The 7977-nt window shown below is 43.8% G+C and overlaps 1 protein-coding gene across 2 annotated transcripts in view; it reads right to left on the minus strand.

Annotated features, from left to right (window-relative positions):
• Il33 (interleukin 33) overlaps positions 1-1419 on the minus strand; it is a 38321-nt gene extending 36902 nt beyond the window's left edge. The window contains exon 1 of one of the 2 annotated variants that reach the window (XM_057780016.1): positions 1355-1419. The gene's annotated coding sequence lies outside the window, so the exon portion shown is untranslated. Of the gene's footprint in view, positions 1-1177; positions 1319-1354 lie in introns of those variants that run through there. The other variant, XM_057780018.1, reaches the window with a different exon arrangement.
• Positions 1420-7977: the final 6558 nt, after the last annotated feature.

A 7977-nucleotide genomic window follows, 5' to 3' on the forward strand; every position in this document is an offset into this window, starting at 1 on the left:
TATTTACTGTTTCAAATTCACTTCCAACCCTATTTCATCCTGTGCATGAAAGTTAAAGTTGACCATGGAATTTTTTTTTTTCTTTTTCTGCAATGTAAAGTATACGCCGTAAATTAACAGAGATCCAAAGAAACAGCATTTAGGTCGCTGAGAAAACCAGAGCTCACCTTTCCATGGGAGACGGCAGAACCTCTCAGAGAAGAGGGTGGGGGATAGGGGGGATGTGAAATTTGAGCCAGAGAACCAGTACAATCTGCATTGCATGTTTATTAACTGTTTAAGGGAACTACTCGTTCACTGTGAGATAAGTTTCAGGGGCCCCTAAGTCTGAGAAATTAGGGGGATCTGAGATGTTTGAAATGTAGAACTGTGTATCATCTGGGAGGAAACCAGAATTGGAGCATCGAAGACAAACATGAAAAGCAGCTGTCCAGGGTGTTGGGTCCAGCCCCTGGACCACAGCATCAAGCAAGGATGAGGCCAGGAAGCAGGCACATGTGGAAAGCAAGTGCAGCTGGGGAAGGCAGCCATATGTAGTCTCTGGCTCCCGTGTGACCACAATGTAGGGCATGTCAGGCTGTGTTCCTTACTAAAACAACCTGAAGGGCAAACATGCATCTAGATCAGTTTCTCAACCTGTTCGTCGCGACCCCTTTGGGAGGGTCGAGCGACCCTTTCACAAAGGTCATATATCAGACATCCTGCATATCAGGTATTTACATTACAAGCCAAAACAGTAGCAAAATTACAGTTATGAAGTGGCAATGAAATAGTTTTATGGTTGGGGGCCACCACAACTGTTTTAAAGGATCAGAGCACCAGGAAGGTTGAAGACCACCCACGTAGGAGAGTAGAGAAAAGCATGAGGAAAGATTGTCAGGAGCATAAAGGACAAGCAGCCTTCAGAAGAGAGTCTCTTAGGTGAACGGTAGCAAAATGGGTAAGTTTTTAAAATGGATCCATTTAGGTAATCAGTTCCTTACGTGCCCCCTCCCCCAATTCTGTATTCACAATTTTCCCGTGATCGTCCTTTTACTGAGAGCCACTGGCAAGCAATTGCTAAACATAAAAGCAGGAAGTCGAATTATCGTCTTGCTTGGGAAAGTTTCACGGTGGGAAGGGATTTAAATGCTAACATTGTCCAGTCAGACCATTTATCAATAATTGTAAAACTCACCAGAAGGAAAGCAGACGGCGTTCATGAGTTAGTAGTGGCTATCTCTCATGGGCTTTACTTCTCTTAGCAACGACTTCTTTCTCAGAATTAGGGAGGGAGGGAGAGCTCCATAGTCCCTAAGGTTTCTCTTTGCAAAAGCTGGCTAAAACCTTCGCACAATTTTGGTCTCCGTCTTACCTTGGCGATCTTGTCCCGATTTCTCTCTTGAGCAGCTGCAGTTTCTCCTCCGTGCAGAGCAACTCTCGCTCTTTTCATTACCCAGGATTTGGCAGAGAACCAGGTAGTCTTCGAAGGGAGATGTGGGAGGCAGGAGCTGGGCCAAGTTTTCTCACTTCTTTTCAAAAGGCTAATAGCATTATTGTTGTCAACATCTATGATTCCCTGATTTCTGCCTCCCCTTCTGCCTTTTCTTTTTATGTTGATTTGTATGTGGGGGTCAGGGAGGGCAGAGAGGGACAAGGTCTTGCTATCTAACCTTGGCTGGCCTTTGATTCAGGATGTTCCTGTCTTGACTTCTAGGGCTAGAACTACAAGGTTGCCACATCTGCATTCTTCTCTGCCTTGATTTTAAGTTTGAATTGCCAACAATGGATTTTATGTGTTCCCCCCTTTCTCTCTCCCCCTTCTTCCAGACCTCATGCCAGAGTTATCTCACACGCACCCCCTCCTCCCATCTTCATGCCCCAATTCTTTCTCTGCCCCCACCCATCACAGTTTGGCTCATGAATTCCAAACTTCTAAGTTAAACTCCTAAGTGTTACATTATCAGAAATATGCAGCTTATCTACAAAAAAAAAAAAAAAAAAAAAAAAAAAAAAAAAAAAACTCTCAGAGCCCCATGAATCTCAGCATAGCTGATCTGCCTCCATGTTCTGACCACAGCAATTAGCTGGCAATGATAATGATTATGATAATAGAAAAGAAAGCAAACACCAGCTGTTTGAAGAATCCATACCAGGAGCAAAGAAAAATATCCTTCAGGCGAGTTAGACTAAGGCGATTATTTCCTAGGCTGTAAAGTTATCATTAAGACAATATAAATCTGTGGTTCCCACACAGACCAAACAAGCTAGCTTGAAAAAAAAAAAAAGACATGTTTCTAGGGATAAGTAATGTTTACCTTCTTGCATAAAGATACTGATCTGGAGTTGAAGGAAAGCCAACCTCCTTGCTCTTTCCAAGGGACCCATATACCTTTCCCTTATTCACTAAGCAGTACCAGGAGCAGATCCCTAGTGACAGCCAGTCAGAGCCTCAGATGGCAGCTAGCCAGGCTGGATGAGCTCAGAGAAACACACACTGTGTGGTGGCAAGGGCAGGGTGGTATTTTTAAGAAAGTAACCGGAATGCCAGGCCACCACACCTTCAGCTCTGTGAGATGTGTCTGGATGGAGAGGGCAGGGGAGGAGGGCAGCTGAAGGATAGATGGTTGATTTTCTGAGTGCCTACCCTCCCCACATAGGAGGAGAAGGAGGATATGCCCCACAACTTAATTCTAAAAACCAACGTTTGGTGCATTCTCTATTAAGAAAACAGTTAGTCTCCCACATAGCCAGTACATGCAGTAGGATCAAAACCCAGCACCATTGTCCTTGGCTTCTCATCAGCCCTCATTGTCCGCCATGTACAGAGAGTCTGGTTTTATGCCATGCTTTTTCATTCCCAGTCCAGCTGGCCTTGGTGAGGTAGGGGGAGAAGAGAGGGGAAAGGAGGAGAGGAGTGGGGGGAGAGGGAGAGAAGTGGGGGAGGGGGAAGGAAATGGGAGGCGGGGAGGAGGCGGAAATTTTTTCAATAAAAAAAATAATAATAATAAAAAGAAAACAGTTAGTGAAATCTTTCCTGGTTTGCTCACTAATGAACCACGAAAAATCCATAACTGAATGGAGATGGCTTCCAGTAGAAGTGCCCTCATTAGCCATTATTCTCCAAGCAGTCTTCAACCTACTGAAGAAGGGTTAGTGACCATCAGACAGCTACCCATCTTGGGAAGTCGTCAAGCTAAGACGTGACATCATTCCCAATATCTTTGCTAGTTCCCTTTTTTCTGTGACATGAAAAGGGGCTGCTGATCACAATGGGTGGGAACAAGCTCACTGATCAGTCCAGTGTTTGCCTTGTGGAAGTCACTGATGTGTCTCAAGGTCCCTCTCTCAGTTCTCCACATTAGGACCTGGAAAATAATCTACAATTCACAGTCATTCAGAAGCAGGAGGCATTAGTGGCAGCAGGAGCCTAGTCTGGTGCCTCTGGCTACAGCCTGAGGTGACTTAGGGACTTGGGATGGGGTTGGGGGGGACTTAGGGACCCCACCTTTCTGTGATTGAGATCTTGATTTACCCTGTAGGAAAGAAGTCATTACAAACAAAGTTGGATTTTTTTAAGGATAAGAGAAAGAGATCGCATTCATTTTAGATATAAACACAGGCATTTGGAGTGACTTAACAATAGCAGTGTGGATTATTTTACAGCTTGTAAAGTCAAATTGTTTAAAGTATCCAATTTCCAGTCAGGGTCAAAGATAAAGCAAAGTTTAAAACCTAAGTAACAATTTAACATTGTAATGTTAAGTTTAAAACATGGGCCAGCTGACTGATTTCTCTTTGCATAAGGGATTTCCTTTTGTAAATGAAGTTATGAGGTAGGTGATGAGGTGTGCCATTCAGATCTATGGGTGCCTGTTACAGTCAACTCAAAGGTAACAGTGCATTTTGGCTCTGAGTGAACACAGTTTGATACTAGTGAGCACTCTCTTCTAAGGGGAATCTCTTGGGAAAAATGAGCACTTCTCTGTAAGCAATCTTCTGGAAGCAACATGGTTTTCAGTTGTGTTTGAATATTTTATTTTCACCAGTGAGAAACAGAAACCAGATCCAAATGAGACAAAGGACTTTCTTCCCTTCTCACATTCATTTAACTTTTCCAGTGTCTCTGTCCCCTCTTGGGAGAAACTGGATGCCAGATCTCCTGTGTCTTTTAGTTAGACCTCAGACAGTGTTGCCGCAGAGAGGAATCTTTCCATGCATCTGACTAGTTTAGCCAGTCCTGGCAGTTCTCAGAATTTCTGAGAACCATGATGTGGGATTCCCCTCTGTATGCTGTGATTACCATTGGTTAATAAAGAAACTGTTTTTGGTTTGTGATAGGGCAGAAGAGAGGTAGGCGGGGAAAACTAAACTGAATGCTGGGAGAAAGAAGGCAGAGGCAGGAAAAGCCATGTAGCCCTGCTAGAGACAGATGTCAGAGCCACATGGCAATACACAGATTAACGGAGATAGGTTGGTTTAGGATATAAGAGTTAGCCAGAAATACACTTATGCTATTGACCAAGCAGTATTGCAAATAGTATAGTTTCTGAGTGATTATTTCATGGTCTGGGAAGCTGGCAATGAATAAGCAGCCTCCTATTACAGAACCAGAAACATTTTCTAAGATGATTTTATTTTTGAGATAGAGTCTGGCCTCAGGTGGAACTCACTGAGATCCATGTGCTTCTGCCTCCCTGTTGTGATTAAATATGTGTGCCATAATCCCAGACTGTAAGACTGTGGAACTCTGAAGCCATTTCTGACAACTCTCAGTCTCAGCAGTAATACTTTCCCCTCCCCTGGGAACCAAGGACCTAACAATTGCCTACACACATACTGAAATGTTGAGAACTTTCCATCATCTCCCTGAGTCCTTTTGAATGTTCTACAAATAGAACTCAGTTATTGAATAGGGGCAAGATAGCCCTTAGGTGTTAACTCAGTTACTGATGTTTTGACTTAGGCCCTGGAAAAGAGGCAAAGTGACCCTCAGATGTTTCCCCTTTACCTCATCTGATCTGGCAACACTCTCCAGCCAATTATTGGTAATAGCTCTTTTGAATAAGCCAATCATAAAAGTTGAAGAACAACTCCCAGACACCCCCTTCCTTCTGTGGCTTTTTCCTTTAAAAATAGCCTCTACCCACCATTTGGGGTCTTTCTAACCTCCTGAATGCTGGAAGACCCTGTCATGATAGAATTAATAAAAATCCTCATGCTTTTACATCAGCTGTGGTGTGAGAGACAGTCTCTGGGGGTGACAACTCCTCTTTGGTGATTGGACTCTAGGGTCCAACAAGATGAAAGTCTTAACGAAAATCTGCCAGTATGCTGACCTGTGGGTGTAAAGTCCCTATAGTTGAAGAGACAATCACTATTGTTCAAGTCATTTCATCTTGGGAGGCTTTAAGACCCTAGAGTTCTGCAGAAGAAGTGCAAAAACTGCCAATCTATCAGGATGTCCCATAGCTAAGGATGTTCTGAGAGAGGCAGCCTTTTCCATATTTCACTCCTGGAAAGAGAGAAGATAGGTGAAATGTCACCAAAAATCTGCCTTCCTTGACCACCCCATTCCCAAATAAATACATAGAGACTTATTCTTACTTATAAATGCTCAGGTTAGTGTGGCTTATTTCTAGCCAGGTTTTCTTAACTTAAATTATCCTGTCTACCTTTTGCCTCTGTGCTTTTCTCTTTCTCTAGTCCATATACCTTTCTTTACTTCTTACTCCATGGCTGGCTGTGTAGCTGGGTGGCTGTCCCCTGGTGTCCTCTTCTCCTCCTTTTCTTGGTTCTTCCATCTCTTCTTTTTCTTCTCCTATTTATACTCTCTGCCTGGCATCCCTGCCTGTCCTTTCTCCTGCCTAGCTACTGGCAATTCAGCCCTTTATTAGATCAATCAGGTGTTTTAGACAGACAGAGTAACACAGCTTCACAGAGTTAAACAAATGCAACATAAAATAATACAACACGTCTTTGCAGTATTAAGCAAATGTTCCACAGCATAAACAAATGTAACACATCTTCAGCTAATGTTCCACAACAGGACTGAGTGTTTTGAAGGGTAAGAATCTGTACTCTGGCTGTAGGTACAGCATCTGAGCCAGCCAGTGCCCTTCCTTCCTGGTCTCTTGTCAGTGCAAAACTTCTTTGGGCAACTTCTTCCTCACAACACCCTTAACTCTCTTGTCCAGTTTGATTGCTTGTCCATCCCACTCACTTATGCAGAGGCATTTCCAACTTCCTCAGTTCATAATCACAATCACTTATTTCCTGCACAGGTTCTGCTGTGCAATGATTACCAGTCTGTCCCACCATAGTGTAAATAATCTTTATAGAATGTACAAAATTGCCTCATGTTCTTATTTTTTCAATAATTTATGTATGTGTGTGCATATGAATGCATGTAGGTGCACCTGTTCAGGAGCCTGTGGAGGTCAGAAGAGGCATCAGATTCCCTGGAACTGGAGTTCCAGGTGACTGGGAGCCACAGTGTGGGTGCTGAGACCTGAACCTGGGTCCTCTCCAAGAGCAGCATTAACTGCATTGTCCTTAACTGCTGAGACATCGCTCCAGCCCCATCCACTCATTTTCAGTAATGCAGTAGATGGGGCTACCACAGTGCTGCGCTGTTCTGAAGTAGGCACCAGATTACTGGAGAGAGTTGTAGTTGTTTTCTCTTCAATCTAGTCCTGTAGCACGGATAATAAAAACCCAGAGACAGATATTGCGATTCAACCTGAAGATCAGAAAAGCTTTTTACCTCTACCAGATCTTCGGACTGAAAGGGTGAGATCCTGTCTCCATGAATCCTCAGACTCCACTCTCCAGTGAGTTACTGTTTCTTCCCCTTTATATTCCTCTTTCTGACCAGCCATATCACTCCTGTCTCCACCTCCTTGGTGCTGGAATTAAAGGCATGTGATCCCAAGTAAAAGTGAGTTTCTCTTTTAGACAGATTCAATCTTGAGTAGCCCAGGGCAGCCTTGAACTCACAGAACTCCATCCATCTCTGTCTCCCAAGCCCTGGGATTAAAGGTGTGTACCACCACTCCCTGGTCTGTATGGATGACTAGTATGGCTGCTTTGCCTTCTGATCTTCAGGTAAGCTTTATTTATTAAAACACAAATAGTATACCACTACAGTAACCCCAAAGGTATATCTCCCAAGGCCCACAATTTTCTACACCTAAAACTGGAAAAGAATCATTTTTTTTTTATTGCTGTCATAGTGACTTATCACAAACCTAGTGGTTGAAAAGAACACAAGTTTTTTATCTTGTATGTCTAAAGCTCAGAAGTTCCCCACCAGGCTCCTTAGACTAAGTCTGAGGCTTTGCTATGGCTTCATTCCTTTAAAGAATTCTAGGAGTCGAGGCTGTGTCTGAGGACCACAGTTCCAGGAAGTGATTTACAGATGAGAAGGGGAACCTACCAACTCAGAGAGACCTGGAAGGAAAGGTTTGGACCTTCCTCCCATCTGACCTGTTTTGAGAGTGACTGACCCTTCAGCCGGAGTCTCTCAATCAGAAGGTGGATGTGTTTATCAGACCCCAGTGTCCCACATCCACAGCTAAGCCAGAGAACCACAGATGTGGTGTCTCCCTTGACGCCCATACAAGAGACAGAAATAAGTCCTAACCTTACCCACCACTTTGCTTCTGCATCCCTTCACTCAGTGAAATCTTACTAAACCCTGTCACCTTTCCTGGAAGATATTTTTTACAAGGACAGCCTATTAAGTCAGGTTGTATGGACCACGAACAGAGTTGAAGCATACAGAAGCCACCCAGCCCACAGTCTAATGGGCATAAATTGGGCATATATGAGCCGTCAAAGCCCATCTCAACAGTGACACATTTCCTCCAGCAAGACCATGTTGGACCCTAAAGCCCACTTACCAAAGAGAGGTCACCCCAAGAGACCACCCTTACACCACAGTTGATGAAAAAGCAAGAGGAATTTAATTTGACTGGCGCATCAGGGTCCTCAGCC

The sequence above is a fragment of the Chionomys nivalis genome, chromosome 8 (assembly GCF_950005125.1).
Source record: "Chionomys nivalis chromosome 8, mChiNiv1.1, whole genome shotgun sequence".
NCBI classification, from domain to species: Eukaryota; Metazoa; Chordata; class Mammalia; order Rodentia; family Cricetidae; genus Chionomys; species Chionomys nivalis.